General features: G+C 36.9%; 1 protein-coding gene across 1 annotated transcript in view; it reads left to right on the top strand.

The window, feature by feature from the left end:
- The window catches only part of NEIL3 (nei like DNA glycosylase 3), a 478,812-nt gene that overhangs the window by 346,354 nt on the left and 117,906 nt on the right, over nucleotides 1–14,552 (top strand). The window contains exon 6 of the mRNA XM_048226218.2: nucleotides 2,376–2,469. The gene's annotated coding sequence lies outside the window, so the exon portion shown is untranslated. The remainder of the gene's footprint in view (nucleotides 1–2,375; nucleotides 2,470–14,552) is intronic.

Here is a 14,552-nt window from a genome sequence, read left to right on the forward strand (position 1 = left end):
TTATTGTGCCCATTGCAATCTCTAGCAGCAACATCTATGTAACAAGATGTTTCCCACAAACTGTTCCAAACAGCCCAGGTTTCATATGCACGGCAAGTGCACTACTTCCCAGAGATAAATATTCCTTTTTGTAATGAAAACAAAGGTTTAGTAGGTTTGAAAGTTTTTGTCAACCTCAAATTTATGAATTGTAATAACCAATGAAAGATTCATTTTTTTGTGAAGGAGTTGTATTGCAGACTTTATCTTCCTGACAAAGAATATTACCAACTCATTCAAAAATTCATATCTACAGGGGCGCCTGGGTGGCACAGCGGTTAAGTGCCTGCCTTCAGCTCAGGGCGTGATCCCGGCGTTCCGGGATCGAGCCCCACATCAGGCTCCTCCGCTATGAGCCTGCTTCTTCCTCTCCCACTCCCCCTGCTTGTGTTCCCTCTCTAGCTGGCTGTCTCTATCTCTGTCAAATAAATAAATAAAATCTTTAAAAAAAAAATTCATATCTACAATTAACTCACATTAACTAATGTTTACTGAGCACCTACTCTATACAAGGTTTTTTTCCATCTTTAGAATTCCTAACACGTGTTCCTTTGGGAGGAGCATTTGAAACTACTCAGGAGAGCATTCTTACCTTTAAATAATAATGTTATGGTTAGATGAAACAAAGAAATAAAATATTGAAATGTAAAAAATAATAAGAAACATGAAGACTAGCGTTTTTTGTTTTGTTTTAAAGGACATTAGTTTGACTTTTTATATTTGAAAATTCTATATTCTCTCTTGTATGGACCAACATCACATACGTGGGTTTTAGTTAAAATATAAAAGATGAAAAGGGACCAAGGTAGCTAAAGTTGCTTTTCCACCGAAAAGTGGATTCTCACAAATAAGTAAATAGCCTTTATTAACCTAGGTATCTTCACTGAGATATCTAACATGTTGTGGGCTTCATTTTACCTCTTCAAAGAGAGAGCAGCACTCAAGAAAAAATAGCTTATATACTCAAGATATAAACAATAACTAAATATTAATTTCAGAATACACACACGCACACACACACAGGGGCAGCTGGGTGGCTCAGTCAGTTAAGAGTCTCACTCGTGATTTCAGCTCAGGTCATGATTTCAAGGGTCCTGGGAGCAAGCCCTGTGCTTGAGATTCTCTCTCTCCCTCTCCCTCTGCCCCTGCTTGCATGTGCACATGCTGACTCAAATAAATAAAGCAGTCTTTTTAAAAAACTCATTAAAAAAGTATACACACATGTCAGTTTCATATTTTTGTTTAGGGGAATAAGGAGTATCATTTTTGTATACATTTTGTTTACCTTTGTATACTTTGTACCGTTTTTACCATGATCTGCGTACTGCTCTGGGTGCCTTACATATCTTATGTTGCCTTTTCTTCACAAATACAGTATACAATTAATAATTGTCCTCACTTAGGGAGAAAAACAATGTATGCTATCTAAGATATATGTGTTTAGAAATAGAGAGACCTGATGTTCGCAAATGGTTCAGAAGTGTGTGTGTTTGTATGAGTGTCTGTATGTATGTATTGATCGTGGGTATACAGGTGTTTGTTATAATAGTGTTTCAATTTTTCAATACTCTGACATTTTTCTTGGTGAAGATTTGGAGAGAGAAATGACAGATGTGAACATTACCTAAATCCTATTCCCTTTCCTTCCCACCAGCAGTATATAAAAGTTCACATTTGTCAATACAATGGGTTTTAAGAGGTATTTCACTGTTGCTGTGATTGCAGAGTCCTGCTCACAGTGTATTTGAGCATATGTTTATGTTTTTCGGAGGTTTGGGAAAATAAATTAGAATAGTCACTTATTGAGGACAATCTGTAAATATATATTAAAATTTTACATTTTCATACCCTGTAACTAAGCAGTTCTCCCTCCCAGTATTTACCCTATGAAAGAAATTAATTCATGTGCACACAGAGGTATGAGCCCTGGACGCTCATTGGAGTATTCTTTGTAATAGAGAAAAATTGGAACCAACATCATTGTCCATTACTAACCCCATGGCAAAAGCAGAACACCCGTATTGTGAATTCAGATGTACAAGCACGTCCCATAATTGTGGTCAAGACTGAAAGCTGAAGACAAAATGTACTACATACTCCACATTTTTAAGAACATCTAAGCGGGAGTCAGCCATCTCCCGTGAGGACTTCTGTCAGAAACAACCCTTAGTGCCTCTTTGACTGTGGTCATCCTCTCCCTCCTATTCTAGGGATATCCCTAGTTGATATATATATATATATATATATATATATATATATACGATGTTTAAGCAAATGTAGGTAAGTTGCCCTATCAGGAGAACAGCATTTTGATCAATAGTTTTGCTTCCTCACAGTGATTAGAAGAGAGAGATTTCACAAGCTCTCCCCAGTCCCCGAGTGGCACAGAAGATGGGTGTGCATGCATTCTCCCTGCAGTGACCGTGGACGGTATGTTGGGATTAACAGCTTTGCCAGGACGCCCACAGCATGGGAGGGGGAGAGGCAATCCCAGAAGCCGGCTTGTGAATGCCAGCAGCAGGGTAAGTCAAGGTGGTGAGCGCAAACCCACCAGTACCTAGAGAAGCCACTGCAGAGTGAAACCTCTCATGAGAAGGAAGCTCAGCATCATGTCCGTGTACAGGAAAAATAAAGCAGGGCAACCAACCAACAAGAGAAGAACAATGTCAGTCAGTTGGGTCAAGAGGTGTTGGCTCTTTTCCCTGTTCCTTGTCCCTCCTCAGAAACACAAGAGAAGCTAGCACACAGGACAAGAGGGAAAAAATGGAGCAAGTGCAGACCATCATGTTTCCAACTTTAAGATCTTAGGGCAACTTTTACACTGGGATTGGTGGACTCTCCTGGCTGTCTCTTTGAATTTTGTATTTGGCAATGGTTTTAGGCCAATATGCTCCACTGGGTTCATGTCAGATGGTACACAGTCTGCTCGGTTCACATGACACATATCACCCTGAGAGACCCAGGCCCAGGATCTCGATCTTACCTCCCCATCTGTGTCTTCAAAGTCAGGAAAGGAAGACACATTTTAGACGGGAATACAAAGTATACTTGCCTACCATATTTAATTTCATATGTATTTTACTTTTCTGATGTTTATGTCACAATTTTGTTTCTAAAAAAAAAATGGCTTGCCTGAATAAAAACCTCTGACCTGGGAGCCAGAAATTCTGGCTTTGAATTCTAGTCATATAGCTTTGAGGAAAAGTTATTTAAGCTTCTTAGCCTCATAATCTGTATCTTTAAATATTAAGATTTGTCTAGATCAGTTATTCTTCAATTTTCTGAAGCATAAACTGCTATGAAAATCATTTGAACCTTTATCAATACGGCCTCAGAAAACCGTGGACCTGCTCACGAGAAGGATATTCAGATACAAAACGGATAAAATTTTGTATATTTGAGCAGGCTGTGGACTCAGGCTGATCCCAATAAAAAGCTCTTAGATGATCTGCTAGATTTTTCTCATCTTGAATTCTTCACAAAATTCACAATTTTTGAATCAATCAAAGAACTTTTTAGGAGAAAAAAAAACCCAAAGTTTTCCATATAACCTAGACATCGAATAGTAAATCATTGAGTAAAAGGGTATGAGGAGCACTAATCTTAAGTGATGAGGTTTCCATGGTTTAAGAACTGTTGTAAAATAAAATTTGTTTGCAATGATCTTTGAGATCAGGACATGGTAAAATTTTTGTCAATAGTAAAAAGTTAAGTTTTCCAGGCCATGTAGTCCATTGCAAGACTCAGCTTTGCCATTGTAGCATGAAGTAGCTATAGACACTATGAAACAAGGGAGCATGGCTGTGTTCCAATAAAACTTTATTTACAAAAATAAAGCAATGAGTGAGGTTTGGCCCATAGGTTGCTGGCCTGGTTTTGATGGTCCAGTTATCTTTAAAATTCTCATTCAGTTTTACCTAGCATTCTTTATTAATATTTTGCCCTGAAATTGAGGTATAACATTCATAGTCTAACTTGTTTTTGTTCTAATATTGAGGTATAAGAATATAATAGTCTGAATTCATTATCTATAGGTATATTATCTACAGTCTAAATTCACTATACAAGTGTATAGTTGGGAAAGCATGCTAAAAAAATACCCTTTTACTGAAAAATTTATTGTGCTTTTTGGGTGTGTTAGAGCTATAGATTCCAAGAATTTAGTGCTTTTTTTTTTGTCTAATATTGCATCCAAATTTCTTTTATTCTTTGTTTCATGAAAGTATGTTAGAATATAGCTTTCCTACCAGACATTACTGGTGTAAGAAAAACCGACGTTAAGAATTAACATGTTCCTCTCGATTTGGTTCATCTAGATTTCTAATTTTTTAAAAATAGGTAGTCAGTGAAAATTTTACAGCCAGACACACTAGCAGTTGTGGCATCTGTTCTAGTGCTTAGACCTTTCAAAGTGGTAAAGAGTACTTTCAACAGCTGAGAGGAGAAAATAATCATTCCAGGTAACTTTTCTACATTTGAAATACTTTCCATGGGTAAAGGGTAGATGATAAATGGGATCAAAATTCTTGCAGGGGACACTGGGTGTTATACCCAAACAATGAATCACGGAACACAACATCAAAAACTAATGATGTACTGTATGGTGACTAACATATCATAATTTTAAAAAAAGTGGAAAAAAGTTTTAAATACACAGCATTAAAAATCCCACCAAATGTCACAGTAGCTGGATTGGAGCTGGTAGCATCAATGCAAGGACTTATTTTTTTGGTTCTGAGCCTGAGTCTTCATTGTGTAGACAAGCTTAATTTCTCCTAATTCTGTCATTAAGGAACACTGCATTTTTCTGAGAGTAAAGATAAATGACAATGTAAATTATTTGGCTTTTCAGAAGATTTCACAGATTTAAAACATCGTTCTGGTACATGACAAATCCAAGATTCATATCTCAGGGTTAAAGAGCTGATGTCCTTTATGGATAAGCACCTTTACAACATCAATTAATTATTTTTATTTGATATTTTATCTTGAGATAAAGATTTTGAATGCTAATTGAAACTCCGGTCCAGTTGCTGCCAAAGAAAGCTAAAACCTTAAATCTTCCTTTTTTTATATATAGTGTTTTGTAGTAGTAGTTTAAATAATGTCTTATGTAACGTGTGTTGGATGAGTAAAAATACGCTTCGTCCGTAGATATTTTATACTCGGTATTATTTTTCCAGATCTCACAAATCTGCTAGAGCTTTCCACTAACTTTTTTTTTTTTTTCCTTTTCTCCCTTCAAGAATTTAAACTGTTATTTTTCTGGGATCTTTCTCCAAAGCCCTAAATTTTATGCTAAATCATCTCTCTTCCCGTTTCCTTCAAGTCCCTAATTTTCTTTATTTCTCTCTTTGTTACATTGTGCACCTCTCTGCAATATCGATTAGAAATGAAAAGTAAACAAAAACTAATACAGCTACCAGAGAAATGTATTGGTCTGCAGTCTTGACTTTCCTGTTCGCTTTATTATTTCTTTTGTAAATGATCCTAATATTTCTTCCTCCTTTTTAGGTTTAGCTAATTCAACATTTCGTATTCTCCAGCCTGTGAAAGCTCATTACTAGGTTTCTGAGATTAGCAGTTTCTCTATATTCTACTAAAAAAATACTCTTATTGAATTTTTGGTGTTTGGCCAGTCTGTTTTACATATATATGTCTGTTTTACATATATATGGTTGCCTCACATTTGTCTTTATTACAAGAGAACGATTTATAGTGAGACATTCAAGGCAGCAATCAATGGCAATGTTTTCATATAGTTTAGATATTTTTTAATATTAAAAAATAATTTGACCCCGCCATCGTCATCACAGTGGTATTCAAGATCAAACCTATCGACAGCCATCTTTAACACTCTGTGCATCATAGGGCCACAGCAAGTCATGCCACGGATTTCCCTCCACTTCAAACTTCTTCTTTTAGAAGAGCTTCTCTGTTGAAATAGGAAAAGAATGCACTTCCATGTGCACATACGTGTATTGGGTAATTTCATACACAATCCTATTTTGTATTTCCGTATTGCCTTCCCAGTTTTACACATAACAATGTTGAAGCCATGTCGTTAAGTAATCTTCCCAAAGTCATAAGAGCTCTAGGTAGTGGATCTGTAATTCAAGCCCTTACAGGTCTGCCCTTAAAATAGCACCCTGTGTTAAATATGTCTCTGCGTCCTTAAAGAGAAAGATGTATGACCATGTAGGGGAGAGGTCTCAATACCCTTCTTTATCATTTGGGGACTTGGAGATAAATATAGCAAATATTGTTTTTTCACAGTTTTCTGACTCCCTCCCCCCAAACACCCAACATCATGAACTTAGAGATTGAGATTGTTTGTTAATCTAAGAAGTCTTAATTCGACATCCACCTGCTACTGATATGCTGTAAAATGTGGAGGAAACGTAATGAAGAAATACGGGCTCTAACCTGAAAACGTTTAATTTCCATTTGTTACTTCCCCCCCTCGTTAAGACTTTTGTTTCTTCATCTGTAAAGTGAGTAAAATCATAGTACCTACCTCATTTTACTGATGAGGGAACTAAGGCATGGAGAAGTTAAGTGGCTTTCCCAAGGTCATGCAGCCAATCAGTGACAATCGTGATTCGAACCCAGGCAGTCGTGTATCAGTGCGCATGTATGAGCCGTTCTCGGTCACGCTGTTTGCATGAAGATCAGGAGATGTCACACTGGAAAGTGGCGTGACATTGGCTTCTTTCAGTTTCCATACAGCTGGGGGATAAGCTCTCTTGTTTCTCCATTAGTGAATCTTAGAGCTTTTGGTGCCACTGTTAAAAAGCTATGTCAAATGTCTTGTGTGTTAGTCTAGGAAAACGCAAGGACCTAGAAAACTACTCTCTCTTTAACCAGGTTTAAAATGAAATAAAATTACCTACCTTTTTTTTTTAATGGTGGTAACAATTAATAACTCTGATTTCACAGAGAATCAAATTAGATAACATAATCCTATAATGGTTTAGGCACAGGGTAGATGCTTAACAAATTTTATATGCTCTATAAAAAGAAACTTGAAGAGATATTTTTGCATTCCCTGCTAGGAGAGATCTGTTCATATCTTCCAAGAATGAGGGAGAAAATAGACTTCTTGTTCTAAATTTGAAATGGTTTGTTAGATCTCATTAAAACTAAATCTTACCCTGCACTGATGTAATAGGGTGTGTATCTCATTTACTGCTCTGCCTCCATCCAGAAAGCAGGGCCTGGATCATCGCACATGCTTGAGTATAAGAGGGTAAGGAATGCATTTGTGATGGTGGACAAAATTAAAAAACAACTAATATTTTTATTTCTAAATTTATTTTGGAGTACAGAAACTGACAAGAACGTTCCAGGAAAAAGGAAATAAAAGTTTATACCTATAAAATCCCTAATGTAAAATGTGCTGTGTAAAATGGAAGCCATTTGCTCAAGGGTAGCCTTGTTTATTCTCTTTCTAGCAACCCTTATAAACAGTGTCAGTGGACACTGAGTCAGGCTTTCTCTAGGCCTTGGAATAAGCAAAACCGTCTTGCCCCTGACAGGTTAACTATGAAACCAGCACATAAGGGATGACTCTAGAACTACTCACAGTCATCTGTCAGACCTCTAGGACTCACCCTCTGCAGAGAGGACAGCTGAGTGAGAAGGGGGGTGCACAGAACTGGAAACAGGAATAACTTCTACTTAATGAACACTTAACCAGTGCCAAGCAGTGTACCGAGTACTTTCATTATTTTTCCAACACTGTAAGAAAGTGTCAGAGTTGGAACTTCGTATAAGTCTGTCTGACACTGACGTGGATACTACTGGAAACCCCACGACAATGTCAGCAGTTCCTGACCTACCACGGTCTGTGGGAGGAGGATGACTATTGTAGCCACAATGAGTTTTAAGGAATATATGCCACTTTTCTTTTTTGGCCACCCGTATCTAAACTCTGTCCCTAGGCTTGGGACATCCATAAGGCATGTGTCTTGGTAGGAGGCTCAGCTAATTGGAAGCACCCACCAGGCCTAGAATCCAGAGCTAAGGAAGCAGAGAAGCAGAAGCAGTAGAGACACTGTTGTGACTGCAGAACACAGCTCTAGCACATCGAGGGTGGGGGACCCAGGGTTGGAGGTGCACTGGTGGCCCCAGTGACCAGTGCCAACTATAGCCATAGGCAGCATAATTCTGCTCACTGAGCTCCCTAGCATGGCCTTAGCACAGCCTTACTTTATTCTTGCTCATTTTGATTCTGGCTCCCCAGTCTTTGCAAGATGCTGTGAGTTAACCAACAGCCTTGAATAAATTAGTTTCCTGCTTCTACTATAGTGCTGACCAGCACAAGCATCATAGTCAGCCTAGACTGAGGAATCTCTATAGGGATTGAATTGAGTTGTTTTGGCCTCATCCACTAAAAACTTAGTCATAAATTCACTCACCTTGTTCTTCTCACCAAGCAAATTTTTCATCATGATTTGGTTTTAGTCAATTGGAAAAGAATGAACTAGTCACGCTCACATGAGGATTCCTGTTCACCAGAATGGTTCTGCTTGTCACGGGAATACATTGGTCTTCTGGCTTTTTCATAATGCCAGGAGTTTGGTTAATATGAATCTGCTTTTAAAAGCTAGATTCACTCTACTGAGCTAATAACTCATGTGCCCAAGGGCCAGAATGAGAAGATTTCGGTGAAATTCAGCAATGCCCACTAATATAGCCCGTTTGGGAAGAATTTGCCCATTTCCCAACATTGCTGTTGGCTCAGGCTTGTCTTTTTCCAAACTTTTCCATCATGGAGATGAATACAAACAGACTTACGTAGAAAAATATCTGGTTAATATTACTGTCCCCAAAAAATGACTATCAAAAGTTTCAAAATTCATAATTTGTGTATGACACCAGGATTGGAAATTTACCAAATTGTTAACAGTGTCAGAAAATTTCAAGATCAAAAGTTATTTTAAAATAAATGAGGGAAGATAGGATGGAGAGGTAATCTCTGAATTCTGTCTGAAGGTATACAGAGCCAGAGGTAGAATATAAAACCATGTCTGAGAGATCCATGGTTAAAAGTAGAGAGGATTCCCTTAGCAGATTACACAGCAAGAATAATCTGAGGGCAGGCAGAGTTCAGCCCAAGGTTTTTAAAGAGCCACAAATAGAGAAAGGAACTCCAGCTCACATGAGTGGGTAAGGGAGATAATCCAGGGCACACATCGTAACTAAGCCTTTATCAGTTCCCAGAGACAGGGTGTGTAGGTGCACAAAATCCAATTGGTGAACCTGAGAGTGAGTGGGCAGATGAAGTGGAAATTATACGTCAGGAAACACTGGAGATGAGGGGCCAAGCTTGGAACTTGGACCAAAACTATGAGGCAATGGGTTTTAAGCAAAGGGGATGGAAAGAAGGTGGGTTTTGTAGCTTCCGTCAATCTCAATTACAGTGTTTGTAAAATTTGAGACTGTTTAATATCATGTATAGACCCAATGTCTCAAGTGTCTCTTAGAAACATGTTTTAAAATCTCCTAACAGGAAAGAGCCCCGAGGCATTGGTCTTGGCATTGATTTTATGGCTATGACACCAAAAGTACAAGGAACAAAAAGAAAAATAAACAAGACTACATCAAACCCAGCAAAAGAAATAGTCAACAAAATGAAAGGCAGCCTATGGAATGGGAGAAATATCTATAAACCATATATCTTGATAAGGGGTTAATTATCAGAATATATAAGGAATTCACACAACTTGATAGCAAAAAAGTAAATAATCCAATTTAGATATAGGCAAAAGACTGAATAGATATGTTTCCAAAGAAGATGTTCGGATGGTTAACAGTTACATGAAAAAGTGCTCAACATTATTAATCATCAGGGAAATGCAAATCAAAACCATAATGAGTTTTATCACCTCACACCTGTTAGCATTGCTATCCTCAAAAAGACAAGAAATAACAGGTACTAGCAAGGATATGAGGAAAAGGAAACTCTTGTGTGCTGATCGTGGGAATGTAAATTGGTTGTAGCCACTATGGAAAACAGTATGGAGGTTCCTCAAAAAATTAGAAATAAAACTACAATATGATCCAGTGTGTATATCTGAGGGGAAGAAAATCACTATCTCAAAGAGATATCTGCACCCCCTGTTCATAGCAACATTATTTACAATAGCCAAGGCATGAAAATAACCTAAGTATCAGTAGATCAATAAAGAAAATGTGGTATGTATATATACATATATATAAACACACATACCATATGTATGAATATATACATACATTATTACAATGAAATATAATTCAGACATAAAAAAAGAAGGAACTCCTGACCTTTGAGACTAAATGAATGAATTTCGAGGACGTTATGCTAAACGAAATAAGTTAGAGAGAGAAAGACAAATATATATGATCTACTTACAGGTGGAATCTTAAAAAAAAAATCCAAACTCATAAAAAGAGAAACTAGATTGGTGGTTTCCAGGGTAGGGGGTTGGAAGGTAGTAGCCAGAGGGTACAAATTTCCGATTATAAGATGAAAAAGTTCTGGGATGTAACATTACAGCCTGGTGACTACAGTGAACAATACTGTATTGTATATTTGAAAGTTGCTAAGAGAATATATCTTAAGAATTTTCATCATAACAACAAAAAAATATAATTATGTGAGGCAATGGACGTGTTAACTAACTTTATTGTGATGATAATTGGCAGTACATACATATATCAAATCATTTCATTAAACTTACACAATGTTATATGTCAATTACATCTTAATAAAGCTGGAAAAAAGTAAATCATAATAACAACAAAATACAGAAATAAAATCCCTTAAGATTTTTTGTTCAAATTGACAGAAAATGCATGGTATTTTTTGACTATTTCTGTTTAAAAGTGTTGAAATTTGAGATGCATTAAATAACCTCAGTGTGTTCAATTTTTGAATGAGAACAATCAAACTGGTAATACGAATTCTCAGGTCCCCAAATAAGACTATGCATTCAGCTTTCCTGCTATAAATGCTAAATTAAAACCATTTTTTGTACCTTATCTTTTGTCCATGTTAAAAAGATATCAAGGGCTTCATTCTTTGATTGAATTTCTGCTGAGAAATTAGTTATTTTTTACCCCTCACAGAATCAGGAAAACTTTTAGTTTCAGCCAGGGCTGATCTTATGTGTTGTGCTTTATTATTTAAAACAGCCGACCAAGACAGCCCAGTATTTTATATCAGTGCCTTTAACAATTATGAGGATGTGCTCATATGGTATTGTCACACAATTTTAAGACATCATCGATCTTTAAGCATCATCCTAAATCTGTACCAGAGTTCTCAGGTCACTGTAAAACATACATTTTCAGATTCACAGCATCCTAAAAGCTTCCAAGAGTTTAAGCTTTGAAAGCTTTTAAAATGGTTTATTGATCTACCGTGCCTGCTGGGAAAGTCTAATTTATGTTTCCCAGTTATGATCCCATTGTCTGTAGTAATCTATATTCTTCTGTCTGTTGTAATCTATATTCTTCCAAAGTTTGACAGCTTTATTTTCCACCATACTTAGTACCTTCACCTATTCCATCATTTCAGACATAATCTACATAGTTAAAACCAAAAAAATCAATAAAAAGGGGAGAGAGGCACATTATGTACCAAAGTATAATTATTTCTTTATTCTTTGTTTTAGCAAAAGTAGACGCTAACGTAAGTTTCCTACTCAAATATGGTGCCAGTAAGAAAACTCACCTATTACAATTAATCAAGTTTTCCCAAAATCTCAATAGCAAACTGGCACTGAATTTAGCTTCAGATAAAAAGAACTGAACTGTTCAAATAACTTATTTTATTTTAAAAAAATGGCATATGAAAATTAGTTGTACTCCGTTACTCCCAGGGAATAAAGAACCATTGTCAAGGTACAACTTAGTGTCAATGAATCCACCCCGAGTAATGGCAGCCTTTCTGATTTTACTTCTCAGTGTTCTAGTTACTTCATATACATTATATATGCATTTGAAAATTGAGATACATTTTATGTCCCTTAAACAAGACATAGTAATAGATAATACCTATGGAATTAACTGCCCCATGCACATGAATTAGGTAAAGATAGAAGTCAGTGACAACACAGATCTTGCAAAGCAATAATAAATATGTCAGAGTTAACTGTATTTCTTTATCCAGACTCTTTGTCACAGAGTCTCTAAACACTGTTCTAGAACCTCTTTCTCAGGTTTATCCCTAAGAGATGTCTGTCACCGGTGAGATGAAGCACACAGAATACACTCGTGAAATATAATGCCCAAGTGAAAGTGTTAAAATGTTGATTTCTTTATCAAGTCTTATGCGTCTCTTTATGTTTTATTTATAACACGTTTCACAATTTACGTTTGTTTTATTAATGTTTCTGTGGTGGTTGTTTGTCTTTCATTTGACTATTAGCTCCCTGAGATTACACTGACTTTTGCTCACTGTTAGGGCTCATAATGCCACATGGTAGCTGACACACACTGGGCTGAGTTGAGGGCGCGGGTGAGGGCGAACGTCAGCCTCAGGGTTTGGGTCCAGGCGGCTGCTGGAAGTCGGAGTTCACCGGGGTGGGCTCAGTACCTCTGGGATGCGCCAAAAAAGAAAAAGCTTGAGGAAACAGAGGATGTGGGTTTATGATTTTGTGATACTGCACAGCCGTATGGTCATTTCACTGCACTGTTCCCAGACTTCCTCCCCGCCAGTGGTTACTCTCTCTACCATCATCACATATGCCCACTAAATAAGTGGAGCTGGAGACGCTGCAGGAGTTGCTCCATTGTTGATAGAAACAATAATTAATACAAAATAATGACTAGATTACAACCCTCACAGGTCAGCTGGTTGGTTTTATGATAAAATTGAGTCATTATGCTAAGAAAATGAATCGTTTATCACTCTAAACCCCGACCCGGAATTAGTAGATTTTAACTGTGGTTATTTATTAAAATACTAATTACTGACTAGTGATTTCCAATTAAACTTCATGACATTACACCATGCTTACAAAGCACCATCCTACTAATCCTGGCTTTCAAACTGTCTTTAGCAAAGAAATCCTGCTCGACACTATTTGGTCAGTTAGCACTGGAGCTGAAATGTATTTTTCATCCTTGTATTACTCACTCTCCGTCTTAGGTTATCGTCAGAGTTGGGGGGGGAACATGTTCTTCCTACTACATAAAACAGCTGCAATGATTCAGAGACAAAGAGAGCAGTCAACTAAAATGCAGTCCAAATACTGTTGGAAGTCGTATAGAAAGTGTGTCGGGAATTTTACACAAATTTTAGAACATTTTTCTTAATGTGGAAGTTGGATAAAAATGTTGATGTTACTAATATTTCTAGGCTGGTGTGTAATGTATATTAATCACGAAATCCATAAAGAAATACTTTTGGGGGGAATTATAAAGAAAAGATGCGCCAGGAAAGATAAGTCTCATTGGTAATGACTCTTCAGTAAACTGATGTGTTAGGGGGAAAGAATGAGTGACCACTAATGACTTGGTTTCTTTACCTGGAATTGTAACAGGATTCCAGGGTAAGTTACAGAAAAAACACCACAGGTGAAGTTCATTCATAGCCCAAGTCAAAAGAAAGCAATTACAATCAAATATTTAAAACCCAGATTTTTCAGAATGTCATCCCTGTGGCTAGTTGTAGTTTTTGTTTGTTTGTCTGTTTGCTTGCTAAAAAGTCACTGAATCTATAGATGCTAATTTATAGGTGAATGACAAAACTCTGTGATATTATGGAGAAGAACCAGGAAACCATTTTGTGCTGCACAAAGCCTTATCGGTTCTCTCCATCATTCAGTACTGGCTCATTCATTTTTCTAGCATATATTTATTGAATTCTTAACATTTGAAGGGCTTAAAATGAGTTGCACGTTTTGCATCTACAGAAAGATAATGTCCCCAAACTGTAACAATTTGGGTAATAATGACTATCAAGAGTAAAATGTTAAGCAGAGCCTTTCGAAAAACATAATCATATTTAATTGAACTTCTCTAAGAAAAAGTGACATTTCACAGTGAGAATGTAACTTATTTTTTTTCTTTATTTTATTATGATATGTTAGTCACCATACAGTGCATCATTAGTTTTTGATGTAGTGTTCCATGATTCATTGTTTTCGGATAACACACAGTGTTCCATGCAATACGTGCCCTCCTTAATACCCATCACCGGGCTAGCCCAATCCCCCACCGCCCTCCCCTCTGAAACCCTCAGTTTGTATCAGGGGATATAGCTCAGTGATAACTTATTATTTTTAGAGTAACAGTTTGTGTTAAAAACTAAAGCTTCCATCATTAAGTATTCCTTTTTGCTGAAAATAATATGTCATTGCTTTAAAACTCTCTTGCATCCATATTTGAAAGTTGGAAACAGAATTTCTTAGCTTTTTAAAAGACTTTCTAAGATGTCTTGACACCCGCAACCCAGATTGTGGTTTCCAAGCACTATTTTCCAAAAAAAAAAAAAAGTGGTTCAAATCTAGGCTTAAAAATAT

The sequence above is a fragment of the Ursus arctos genome, unplaced genomic scaffold, assembly GCF_023065955.2.
Source record: "Ursus arctos isolate Adak ecotype North America unplaced genomic scaffold, UrsArc2.0 scaffold_27, whole genome shotgun sequence".
Taxonomy (NCBI): Eukaryota; Metazoa; Chordata; class Mammalia; order Carnivora; family Ursidae; genus Ursus; species Ursus arctos.